The 14,143-nt window shown below is 32.6% G+C and overlaps 2 non-coding genes across 2 annotated transcripts; both read right to left on the bottom strand.

Annotated features, from left to right (window-relative positions):
- Window positions 1–5,946: 5,946 nt before the first annotated feature.
- Window positions 5,947–6,087, bottom strand: LOC128993666 (U4 spliceosomal RNA). The gene has a single exon (XR_008490795.1). It is a non-coding gene; the product is annotated as a U4 spliceosomal RNA (small nuclear RNA).
- Window positions 6,088–11,466: 5,379 nt separating this feature from the next.
- On the bottom strand, window positions 11,467–11,607 carry LOC128993664 (U4 spliceosomal RNA). Its single transcript, XR_008490793.1, has one exon. It is a non-coding gene; the product is annotated as a U4 spliceosomal RNA (small nuclear RNA).
- Between the last annotated feature and the right edge of the window lie 2,536 nt (window positions 11,608–14,143).

The raw sequence follows: 14,143 nt of genomic DNA, 5'->3' as shown, positions 1-14,143 counted from the left end.
TAACTGCACAAGTTATTTCCATGATATTAAATAGCATTATAAAGTTATAAGATTTACCAACAGTGCAGCACTGTTACTTTTTCATTTATGACAACATCTAATTTTAGATGTTCTAGTTTTCCTAGAAGACGAATGGTATGCTACTATAGTATTCCGTAAATTAAATAACAACATTTTCTTCACCGTGTCCTCTCCAATTGCTAAAGGAGTAGACAATGTGTCTATTCTCTTTTTATCTATGGTCCTACACTCCTTTTATCTATGTTCCTTCGCAAATGAATCAAGAAGTCGATTAAAACTGAATATAATTGAGAACAGTTTGCTTACACACATAAAGAAACATTCTAGCAGTTTTAATAGGGAAAATCATCTTGTAAACAAATATAACGTGACCACTAATTTCTTTCACCCGATTATAGGCCTATATGATTTGCATTTTAAATCCGATAATTTTGCAATAAAACAGCGATTGTGTTGATTTGAAAAGCCTTGAAGTTAGAAAAAATCCTGCTCGGTCCCCAAATGCAGACGACAGCTGGCATTTCGGCCCTGGACAGCAATGCCATAGACTAACCAACCACAAGTAGTTCTCATCCTATTGTAAATTAAATCCCATAAAAAACCAAGTGAATTAAAACTATTTAACAAAAACCAATCGGTAACTAAAATATTGTTTATAGTATAAACTACTCATATGACATGATAATAGAATTTTTAATTGAAACAAAACAAAAAGATTGAGTAACTAAAAAACAATTAATAGTTGACATTTTAGCCATGTCAACATTATCTATATATTAATAGGCAAGCATATTTCTTTAAAACCTTTTTTCTCAGCTTGTGTGCATCGCAGGGAAAATCTACGCATACTGTTAGAAAGATATTTTCCTGTAGATGTGCAGAATCCCTTTAAAAATTAAAATAGGCTCAAATATAAGCACAAAAAATGAATTTGAAATTTAAAAAGAATTTACATGGGCTTTATGGGTTATGCTGGTGACGAAATATAAACAGAAAATCAAAACAAATGGAAGAAATTACAATCACATGAAGGGGCCAATTTTGGTTTTTTTCAATCCCCTAAAACTGGGTACGTGGTAGTACTCAGTGAGAACGAGAACATTGATATATTCTCCATTAACTATTCTCAATCTTGGAGAAATATAGAGAAGATATTTATAAGCCAATCGCCGGGAAACAGACCCGGTTCTCGGCTTTTCAAAGAGTGTTGTTTGAAATTGAAGTGATATTGATCAGTAAATTTCGGCCAAGTGGTCTAGTCAGATCGCTACTTAATAATCACTGCGAGTGTCAACAAATACAGAGAGATCATATTAAACCATTCAGGCTTTAAATTGCAAAACTGTACTTTAGTTTAAAACTAGTAGTTTTTTCGTAACTAAAGCTAACTGTTTTTATTGTAGCCTATTAATATTACATCATTAATGAATAAATAAACTATAATCCATATAGAAACCTGTTTTAGAGACATCTAGCGGTAAATAGACGAACTGCAGCGCACACTGGTTTACGTGGCATCTAGCGGTGAATAGGTGAACTGTTGCGAACAGTGCTGGTGACACATACTGGCGTTTATTCGAACTAGCATAAGTAAAAGAGTGAAATTGATTTATCACTAGTGTACCTGTTGCTCGAATTCGAGCAATTGCGAAGCATTACAGGCGACTCAAAGATTATGAAAATACTCACGATTTATACAACAGTTAGATATAATCAAAATCTTTTGTAAATATCTTATCTTTTCTCAAAAAGCTGATCTTGTTTTTTGGTGTTTTCTACAAATTTTTCCCTCTCATAGCCGCATTAGGTTGTCTATAATAACGATTATAAATGAAAAAAAAACATTATTTCTATTTCTTCTACTTGGTTGTGTTCTATGACTTTTTCTGTGTTTCCATTGTTTGCAAATCGGTTATTTCAGTGATTGCTCAAGAAATTTAAAAAGAATTTACATGGGCTTTATGGGTTACCATGCTGGTGACGAAATAACAACGAAATATAAACAGAAAATCAAAACAAATGGAAGAAATTACAATCACAGGTTTTATTTACAGTGTGGGGTGAACATAGAGAAGCATATGTACCTTTGACTTACAACTAGACATTATTTCATCCCCATGTTAAAGTTGTTAATGTCAGTTTTTTAATTAAATTCGTCGTAGTTGATGTGAGCCACCAACAGATTGCGCATATCTAAATAACTAATTTCTGTAAAATACACGATGTTTTTTACCAAGTCAAACTTCTGGAATGACTGAGCTATAGCAACTATTATGACCTATAAACTTTTTCAGCAACAAAATCAAGGTAGTTTTGCGACTGGCTCACACAGCTACATGTTTTGTGAGGTTTATTAAAATAAAATTGCGATGGCTGGTCCATAGAAGTGATATCTACTTCACTATCCAATAGTCAATGAGTGGACTTTACGTACATATTTTTTGTAGAGTTTTCGACCACTGGATGACCACTATTTCACTTTAATGAAGGGGCCAATTTTGGTTTTTTTCAATCCCCTAAAGCTGTCTATGATAGTACTCAGTGAGAACGAGAACATTGATAATATATTCTCCAATTACTATTCTCAATCTCGGAGAAATATAGAGATGAGATATACAGGGTGATTAGTACTCAGTGTGACAAAAATTTTTTGGCGTAAGTACAAAGTAAATGCAGTATGATGATGCATATCAAATGTTCCAAGTCTAAAAATTAGCTTCCCAAAGAATTATTTTATGTTTTTCAAAAATAACCATGTTTTTAAACTTAATACAGCTATTTCTCCATTACCTGTAGATGGATTTGAGTAGATAATGTCATTTTCGTGTTCTACATTAAATTTTGAATAAGAATAGTACAAAATGACGGGGGGTCAGTTGTAAAAACTCCCTTGTAAATAGATTCAAAGATAAAAATTAAGATGTTTGATAAACACTTAAAAACATTGGTCAATTGCATTTGTTCACACCCTGTATACAAGAAAGTGTCGGGATATGTTAAAAACTGTGCCATTTTATAAGCTTTCCAACCATATGCTACACCATTGAGCTTTATGTCTGCTTATGTACGCTTTAGTGGTTTGAAGACTACAAAGCATGGTGTCTTTAACGTTTAAAACATAGAAAGTCGGCATTTATAAGCAAAAGTTGTATTTTTGTTTCAGTTTGAACAGTAAAACAGTAAAAATGTTCCCTGTTTACTGGCATTCAAACCACTAAAACAAACAAAAAATATGCAAACCTCAATAGTGTAGCATATGGTTGGAAAGCTTATAAAATGGCGCAGTTTTTAACATATTCCGACACTTTCTTGTATACAGGGTGTGAACAAATGCAACTGACCAATGTTTTTAAGTTTTCATCAAACATCTTAATTTTTATCTTTGAATCTATTTACAATGGAGTTTTTATAACAGATCCTCTGTCATTTAGTATTATTCTTATTCAAAATTTAATGTAGAACACGAAAATGACATTATCTACTCAAATCCATCTACAGGTAATGGAGAAATAGCGGTATTAAGTTTAAAAACATGGTTATTTTTGAAAAACATAAAATAATTCTTTGGGAAGCTAATTTTTAGACTTGGAACATGTTATATGCATCATCACACTTCATTTACTTTGTACTTACACCAAATAATTTTTGTCACACTGAGTAGTGAGTACCAATCACCCTGTATAGAATATTATAAGCCAATCACCGGGAAACAGACCCGGATCTCGGCTTTTAAAAGAGTGTTATTTGAAATAAACAGTATATCATCAGTATCAGTATCAGTATATTTAACAATAAATACGGCCAAGTGGTCTAGTCAGATCGCCACTTAATAATCACTGCGAGTGTCAACAAATACAGAGAGATCATATTAAACCATTCAGGCTTTAAATCGCAAAACTGTACTTTAGTTTAAAACTAGTAGTTTTTTCGTAACTAAAGCTAGCTGTTTTTATTGTAGCTTATTAATATTACATCATTAATGAATAAATAAACTATAATCCATGTTTAACCTGTTTTAGAGACATCTAGCGGTAAATAGGCGAACTGCAGCGCACACTGGTTTACGTGGCATCTAGCGGTGAATAGGTGAACTGTTGCGAACAATGCTGGTGACACATAGTGGCGTTTATTCGAACTAGCTAGCATAAGTGAAAGGGTGAAATTGATTTATCATTTTGTCACGGCCATCAAACTACTGGAAAGTACAACAAAGTAATAGATAACACTTAACCCAAATATCATCCATAATTCGGATACACACAGTGTTAAAATTATATTTTATTCTCCATCAAACATTTGGTGTGAACATTTTTTAAATACTGACTAAATTACTGAACTAATTTTAATCGGTATTTTCCTTATGTTATAAAGCATCTTTTCTGACTTCAAAATGGTTTTCTAGATGCAAATTCTTATAAAAAAACAGGTTAACCTTTTTTAACTATAAAAGGTTAGTTGTGAATTAAAATGTAATCATTAAATACAATGAAATGAAATTCATCTCTGAAAACTATATCATACTAACTACTAAAACCATAAAACTACTAGCTTAAGTTCAGCAGCCATAATTATTAATCAATATGATTTGGAAAAATGCTAATAATGCTATTAAAAACCCTATCAAACATTACTCGAATTAAAGGATAAGGTCAGCTGTTTCAACTAAAAAAGTTGGTTCTATGATATTCATAGCATTAAAAAGTTATAAGGTTTACCAACAGGGTGCAGCACTATTATTTTTTGCATTTATGAAAACAGCTAAATTGAACGAACCAAGCAGCAACAAAAAACTGTGATACGCAATGAGAACTGTCAAAGTAGGATTTTTTACATTTATGTTTATATTTTCAATTTCATAAATAATTTGTGATATTTTGCGAATTTTTATAATTGATTTTTCTCTATTGTTTAGGTGAACTGGTAAAACATTATGGCTATGGTAGTTGTGTAATACTATAGTATACCAAATTTAAAGAAGCAAATTTAGCAAACTGTGTCCTCACCCATTGCAAACGCAAAGCTTGAGTATAATTGATTGCAATAGGCATATTATACTTATATGCCAACCCCGTATGAAGGACGGGTAGGCCTACTCTGCTAGTCAATAGGCCTAAATAATGTTGATCCTTGCGATTGCTACAATCGAAATTTATAACTGTTTACAACAGCAGATTTTTACTCCCTGGGAAGTAAAAATTCTACTTTAGACCCACGACGCATATATGAAAAACGACTGTTTAAATGCAGTATGACGAAATAGAATATTTCGTACCTAGGGCCGAAAATGAGGTTTTGCCAGCTCGAGATCATTTTTTTAAACGATCGAGAGCTTTCTGCTCGTGGTACGAACACTATTTTTCACCACACTATACAAAATTGAGAAAATATAATTCTAATACTTAATACTATAAGTGAGAAATTTTGGATGTTTTTGACAAGTAAACGCGAAAAATGCTAAGCCGACAGTGTTGAAATTTGGTATGATGAAAGCTCACATTCCCGATAAACATATAGACGTAAATTATCACCCATTCACACAATAGCACAAAATATGTATTAAATTAAAAGCATAAACATTGCTGTAAACAATTCTACTTTGACAGTACTCATTGTGTATCACAGCTTTTTGATGCTGCTTACTTCAAATTAGCTGTTATATATAAATATAAAAAAGCTGCACCCTGTTGGTAAACGGTTTATAACTTTTTAATGCTATGAATAATTATCATAGAACAAAAAAACAACTTAGAAAGCAACTACCTATTAATAGTTGACGTTGTAGCATAGATTAAACGGAGTATGTTTAATCTATGGTTGTAGCCAGAGCCATGCCAACATTGGGGCCAATTTTGGTTTTTTTAATCCCGAGTGTCGTTGTTCGTGGTAGTATCTCAACTCCAAACAGTAATTTTAAGTGTTTATGAGCCCCCGTAGGGGCTGCCAAAAATTGCCGATGCGGGCGGTATTTCACGCCCCCATGGCGGGGTATTGGTAAAAGTTTTCAATTAGCAATAATCGCACCTCAGTTGAACTTCATCGGTTACGATATTGCCACTGCGCAAAGTTGATCTGTAGAGGGATGCTAGAGAGACCCCACCAAATTTAGAACCCTATTACCTAGCGAGTACTAAATTGTAAACTATAGGTTTTTTCAGAATTACGATGTGCAATCGACCAGATTTTTCTTATTTATGAGAATTTTATTTTACCTTGTTAATACTTTTTTATAATAGTCTGTTACGGATCAAAATAATTATTAAATTTGAATAATATTGGTATCCAAGTACAATTTTACTAAGGAAACGGCTAGCGCTTCCTTGCGGGCTGATTCTGCACTGCATGAGTTTGGTAGCCCTAAACGCTGCTAGGAGCGCACATGGTTCATGAACAGCTCGCTATGTGAGGTAAGCGAGCGAGCGGACACATTTTACATTACGACAATCGGCAACTTTGATAAAAAAGCTACCTTACCTTATTTATACCTCATTAACCTATACTAAGACGCGGAAGACAATACTGTAAAACGGTTCTTTAATTTTATAAACAAATTTAACTGACTTGCTAATTTAAAAAGTCCGAAGACACTCTCGCCAATCCAGTGAATACAGAAAAATTATTGGAATCTTGATCTGTACTCTAGTTTTCTAGGAGTGGGCCGCGTACATTGACATTTTGGTGTTACCGACAGAATGACAGAGCGACAGACAAACAGGCAGACAGAAATTCAGATAAGACTCGTTTCGTCTCTCTTAAGGCTATGAAATGTAAAAATAACCAAAAACTACATGGTATTACACAATGCACAGACAAAACTGTAATTTTATTTAAATAGATATTTTTATTTGCCGAGAAATATATATCCAGAAAATGTTTTAAGAATGCTATATTTCTCTCTGGTACATAGCAGAATTGACTTTGGCTTATTTTGCTGGGAAGGGGCGCATGAAACCAACTTGAAATCTGTGTTTAAACTTCCAAAACATTTTGTCAGGATGATTAAAAGTAAAGGTAAGATGAAACCTTCTCGTCTATTATTTGTTAATTTAGAAATCCTTCCTCTTAAATATAATACTGTACCTTTATTTTAAGGTGTTAGGAATTTTCTATGGTAGTACTGAACCTATAATACATAGCTTGTTCAATGACAAATTAAGAAGTAAGCAAAAAGTAGTGCAGTACTCAAAGCTAATTCAGTATTTTTTACAAAATTGATACAATTTTGTTAGGTCTAAAAATGTATAATGTTATTCCTGAAGTATTAACACAGTGTAAAAGTTCAAGTTTGTTTTCAAAACGATTAAAAATAAAGTCTATTCTATAGAAGCAAGCGCTTCCTGTTCCTCGAAAAATAGCTAGCGCTGTGCTTCTGTAGCGGACATATTCTGCACTATTGCTGCAGGTAGTTCCAGTAAACACCGCAGAGTAGCGCTAACAGTTATAACGGGATGTTGAATAAAATTCCTGTATAAATGGTTAAAGTATTAATATAATCAATGGAATTACCTTATAATGTACCCATTTTACTTAAATAAGAACACAATGTATTACATAGAGCAATACTGCTAATAGTTATCCGCATGAACGTGTTAAAAACAGATATAGAGTCTTTACACTCTCGCTAGGAAGTAGGAGTTTCAATACATAGACTACCTGTTTAACCACCGTAATTCGTCAGCGTTATAGCAACGTGTAACTACGAAACTTTCTCAAGAACGGATCGGAACGTTACGTTCTGGTCCACCTAATTCTCATAATTATCCGCTCGATGGTGTTACATACATTACACTGTGCCATCAATATGTCGAACAATAATTAATTAACAATAGTGCAACAGTAAGCTGAAACCTTACCTACTAAATCAATCAATAAATAATGTCGATCTTTGCGAATGCTACAATCGTAATTTATAACTGTTTACAACAGCTGATTTTTACTCCCTAGTTAGTAAAAATACTACTTTAGACCCGCGATGCATGTATGAAAAACTGCTGTTTAAAACGAAATAGAACATTTCGTACCTAGGGCCGAAAATGAGGTTTTTCCGATCGAGAGCTAAAAAACCCTGTCTGCTCGTGGTACGAACACTATTTTTCACCACACTATACAAAATTGAGAAAATGTCCTACTGAAATACCCGCACGTAGGAGGGGCCAACCGCTAGTTTGTATTAAATTAAAAACATAAACATTAACATTACTGTAAACAATCCTACTTTGACAGTTCTCATTGTGTATCACAGTTTTATGATGCTACTTACTTCAAATTAGCTGTTACTAGAGAACCCGTGCGGCTCAATGAGTATAAACTTTATGCATAAAGTCAAGTAATTACATCTTAGAGTTTTTTAAACACTTGTTAGAAACTAATTTTAAATTTACTTGTCACAAACATTCATACATACATCCAAACTTCCTCATCTATACTATTATATAAAAATCTAATGGTGTCTGTCTGTATGTGTGTTACTAATAGGTGCAAAAACTACTGAACCAACTTGGCTTAAATTTTACAAAAATATAGCTACCATACCAAGGACCATTATAGGACTGTTCACATTTCGATACTGACCATAGGCTTTGCCCCTTTGGCTTTAAAAGTTCTGAGGTGAACATTTTAAAAGTAAATATTGATTGGTCTCCATGGCTGCGACAAGAACACTAACAATGTTTGTTTACATTTGCTTTGACATTTAAATGTAAACAAGAAGAACTGCTAAACTACAAATTTCACAATTTCAGACAGCTGATACAAAGAAATTAAATATAATATTTTCCATAACTATGAAGTAGGTTTATTTTAATCTAACCTTTTATCATGGATTATTTATTCTAAAACTATGTCAATGATTATAGAAAAAAAAGCTTCTATAAATGTTGGTTTATCAACTCCGGCTCTGCTTTGGATTTTTTAAAGCGTCTAAAGTTATGAAAATAATGTTATTGATATGTTTTCATGGAATAAGTATGAAAATTACAATGTTTAGATGTTTTATGAATTTGGAGGCTAATTTAAATAAATTTGAACTGCTTAACATGACGTGTTACAGTAGATTAACTTAACATAACTTGCACATCACATTTTTTTAGATGTATATTTAGGTATATTTAGTTATTGGGTTTTGCTAAAACTATGCTTAAATTAAACTAAAGAATATCATCAATGACTAAATTGTACGTCGTTGATTTTTGTTTTCTAAAACCTGTTGTGTATGTGTAACTATATTTAATTATCAAATGGTAATACAAAATACTCTTATTTTATCTTGACATAGCTTTCAGTTCACATTTACTTTATTTAATACATTTATTTCTTGTTTTGCTACACCACTGATTAAATTAAACCAAGGAATATATCATAAAACTAAGCGGTACACAGTGTTCTTTTGTTTCTAAAATCAATGAAATATCTGTTACTATGTTTACTTAATGGTAAGTGAGAAAATGTAAAGGCAATGGACGATGGAACTGATTAAAAGAACTGGTTTGTACATTCAGTTGTTTGTTGCTATTTTTGTAGAGTAGAATCAGAGATGCAATGAAACATATAGGCTACTGTATTTGCTATTAAATTTTTTAGTCCTTGATGCTTTGATAATCATATTAGTTTTGTCTACTGTCTTTAATGCTAAATTATTTGTTTACAAATTTTTATAGTACCTATAGATATAGTTTCTTTAATATTTCAAAAGACTGTATTGATAAGACACAGCAATAAAGTTTATAAACAGCTGACTTAGTTTTGCTTAAGATTTATTGTGAGTGAAGACACTGAAGATGGAAGGATTTGTGATTTAATATAAAGAAGAGTGAAATAAATAAAAATGTTCATTTAAATTTAATAATTAGTATTTTTGGAACATCAAAATTGAAATTTAAAATGTCAATAATAAATTAAAAGATATGTAATTAAGGGAGATGAAGGTAAATCATGTATGTCAAAGTTTTATTCGAAGATTTGGTCAGGTTTTCTCATATCAGCCTACACAAGATTTAAAATTAATCAAAACCAAAATGGTGGTATCCACTACTTACCAGATTTAAAAGTCATAACTTTAACGTTTCTATTACGGCCATAAAAGTTGAATTTTGTTTCTAAAAGCGTTGGATGATGTGTAACTATTATATGCAACATATGTAAAGATTAAAATGTTTCTATTTTGTGTCCTCTTCCCGTTGCAAAGCACGGGTACAACAGCTAGTTTATAATATTAGTAGGATTAAAGAATTTTGTCAGCTGTGTAACTGCACAAGTTGGTTCTGTGATATTAAATAGCATTAAAAAGTTATAAGGTTTACCAACAGGTGCACTATACTTTTTTTTGCATTTATGACAACAGCTAATTTTAACCAACTAGCAACCAAAAGCTGTGGTAGGCTACACAATGAGAACTTTATCAATCAATCAATCAATCAATTTATTTATTGAACTATAATGAATACATGCATATTATACAATAGGTGCAAAAACCATACAAGGCTTGTCTGCACCAACAAACTACTTTTTTATACTTTATGTTTACTTTTTTACGTTTACTTTTTTCTATTGTTTATGTGCAGTGGTATAACATTATGGCTATGGTAGAAATGTTACTATAGTATTCCGTAAATTAAAATAACCAAATTTTCTCAAACCGTGTCCTCTACCATTGCAAACGCAAAGCACGAGTATAACTGCAATAAACATTTTACACTATATGCCAACCACGTACGAAGGATGGGTACTCTGCTATGTATATGTGCTAAAGTGTAGTATAGTAATAGTAGGCTAATATATATTTGCCTGGCAACGATGACAATAAAACAAAGCTATTGCAAAGCATAGATACTGCTTGGGTATTTAAAATACACTAGCTGTTGGCCCGTCCTACGCAAGGGAATCGAGTAGTCGATTAAAACTGAATATAATTAAAAACAGGCCTATATGATTTTCATTTTAAATGCGATAATTTTGCAATAAAACAGCGATTGTGTTGATTTAAAAATCCTTGAAGTGAGATAAAAACCTGCTCGGTTCCCCAAATGCCGACGACAGCTGGCATTTCGGCCCTGGACAGCAAATCCATAGACTAACCAAAGTAGACTTACCTACTAAAATCCTATTGTATTTTTTTATTTTTTTAATTAAATGCCATAAAAAACTATTTAACATGAGAATACTGTACACAATTCAAAAACCAAACTGTAAATAGAATATTGTCCATAGTATAAAATCTTTCTTAAACTACTCATATGACATGATAATGGAATACTTAATTGAAACAAAATAAAAAGATTAAGTAACTAAGAAAGCAATAATTAATAGTTGATGTTGCAGCCATGTCAACATTTATCAACTTATGAAGGGGCCAATTTTGTTTTTCATTTCATTCCCCTAACTCCTATGAAGGTGCAGTGTCCGTCACCTCACCACCACTCAGTAATTTTCAATGTTATGTTATGTTATGAGCCCCCGTAAGGGCTGCCAAAAATTGCCGATGCGGGCGGTATTTCACGCCCCCATGGCGGGGTATTGGTAAAAGTTTTCAATTAGCAATAATCGCACCTCAGTTGAACTTCATTGGTTACGATATTGCCACTGCGCAAAGTTGATCTGTAGTAGGACGCTAGAGAGACCCGACCAAATTTAGACCCCTATTACCTAGCGAGTACTAAATGGTAAACTATAGTTTTTTTTCAGAATTACGATGTGCAATCGACCAGAATTTTTTTTTTGTTTATGAGTATTTTATTTTACCTTGTCAATACATTTTTATAACATTGTGTTACTAATCAAAATAATTAATAAATTCGAATAATATTGTTATCCAAGTAGAATTTTACTAAGGAAACGGCTGGCGCTTCCTTGCGGGCTGATTCTGCACTACATGAGTTTGGCACGTAGCTCTAGTTAACGCTGCTAGGAGCGCTAGCGCTCATGTTTCATGAACAGCTCGCTTTGTGAGGTGAGCGGACACATTTTCCATTATGACAATCGGCAACTTTAATAAACAAGTTCTAACTATTCATTTTCACAAAATAATTGATTTCAGTTACGCATCCGTTGTTTTTTACCGATTGCTTTAAAAACACAACTTAATATTATTATTGACTTGGAAAATGACTTTAAATTACGACAATTTTAACTAATCCACTTGATTACATTTATAAGAGTGTAGGACTTTCGGCCTGGGGTGATTATTAGAAACTTACCCTCCGCAACAAACAATAGGGAACGTAAGTAGCTCTGAGTCTGCTGTCCCCAAAAGATTCCCTATAGGTAAATTGAAAAGATTTTGTGGGTAAGAGGGAAGTAGGGAAGGGGTGATTTTTGTCTATGGTTTGACACAGCAAGCTGGCCAGAAACTATGAATAGGATTAGGTACGGTACTTCCAAGAAGGACCTGAGCCCCAGAGCACTCCAGAGCAAGAGCAGGTATTAGATGGATTTAAATCTAAGTTTGGGCTAGTTTAGTTACAAACACCGTGCTAAAAGTTGTATATTTAAACAGTTTTTAACCAATTTTAACGACGATTTGACGACATATGTGTCACCTCAGTTCAAGATACAAAAACGGTGGATATGTATAAATTGACCATCATAATATTAGTTATAGATATTATAGTTTTGTATATACATTATAGCTTTTATAGATAGGCTACTGCAGAAGGTGGGGCCACCATCCGCCTATTGTCACTATAGCTTTCATAAATCACAAACGTTGACGAATTAGTCTCACTTAATATGATTTCAATGCTTGTTTACATAAGAATCCATCCACTCAATAGTACAAACATATTATCCATACAACAGTATATTATATTATTACAGTGATACAATCAAATTTTATGTAAACTGTTAAGGCCATTTACCAAATAAAAATATAGGCATATGGCATATCAAAATGAAGCTTAGAGTGTGTAGATTTTGCCGAAAAGTATTTATATGGACGAACTCAGTAAGGGCTCTGCCCCACAGGCTGATTTTCAAAAGGCTACGCCTTGCATGTTTTGGAAGTTATTATTTGATTAATTTAGTGAACAACAGCTGGCCAATGCAATCGACAATATAGTTTGTTTGTTTACATTTTTGTTTACTTATTTTATTATTTACTTTTACGTTTTTAAAAGAGTCGCGGTGAATGGACAGTGAAGCTATTTATAGCTGTTTGTTACAAGTGAGTAACTAGTGTTCGAACCATGATGACTATGAGATTAACAAACCATGTATGTTGTTCGTTCCAAGAGGTTGTCACCGATCTTTAACAGATCGCAATTTCATTGAAAAGTATTAAAGATGTCGTGAAAGAGAGCTGCGTGTTCAGGTACAACCTCGGCCAACCTTAGGACGTAAGGTATGAAGGTTCCACTGCCTTTAACATTCTTTCACATGAAAATGTCTCGAACTTGGGCCCTTTAAATGAAATATAAAGTCAAAGTTGATTAAATTAATTTAATGGTGGTTTCTGTTTACCCGTGAATTCACGGGTAGATCCTCTTGTTTCAGTTTAAAGTGTGAATTGTAGTTTAACAGCTGAATGTACATTCGTAGTACATTCATTCAGATAATTTAAACAAGAGACGTAGTATAAAAATAATGATAGGCCTACTTTAATTAAATTACAGTCTGGTGTAAGGTAAACAAAAAACTGCAGTGTTTAAAATAATGTTTACCTAAAAAAACTTCTGGTAGTGTCCTATTTACAAGCAAATACAAAGTGAAAGTAAATAACAATTTGTTATGTAAAAACCAGATAAACACTAAGTATAAAATACGAAATTAAAAACTAAACCAATGTAACAAGAGACAAGTATGTTATAAAAATGCGTTAAAAATATAATCCTATATATTAATTAACAGTCTGGTGTATTGGTACAACAAAATATTAAAATTAAACTTGTAACTGCAGTGTTTAAATGATCAATTACTACAAAAAGGCTTCTAGTGATGTAGATATTTACAATCAATAAAAGAAATTTACAGTTTGTTATAAACAAAATCAGAAAATTCAGTTGGCTGGAATTAAATGCCCCTATGCATTTCATTCAACAATTAATTAATGTAAGTAGGGGAAACCCGTCGAAATCGACGGTTACTTTCGAGGCTTACGTTAATTCATCTAACTGCGATGAATTGGGCGAAATAT

The sequence above is a fragment of the Macrosteles quadrilineatus genome, unplaced genomic scaffold (assembly GCF_028750875.1).
Source record: "Macrosteles quadrilineatus isolate MER2022 unplaced genomic scaffold, UCM_ALF_1.0 Scaffold_4__1_contigs__length_99947679, whole genome shotgun sequence".
Classification (NCBI taxonomy): domain Eukaryota; kingdom Metazoa; phylum Arthropoda; class Insecta; order Hemiptera; family Cicadellidae; genus Macrosteles; species Macrosteles quadrilineatus.
Note: the sequence above shows the minus strand (reverse complement) of the source record. Positions and strands in the feature narration are given on the sequence as shown.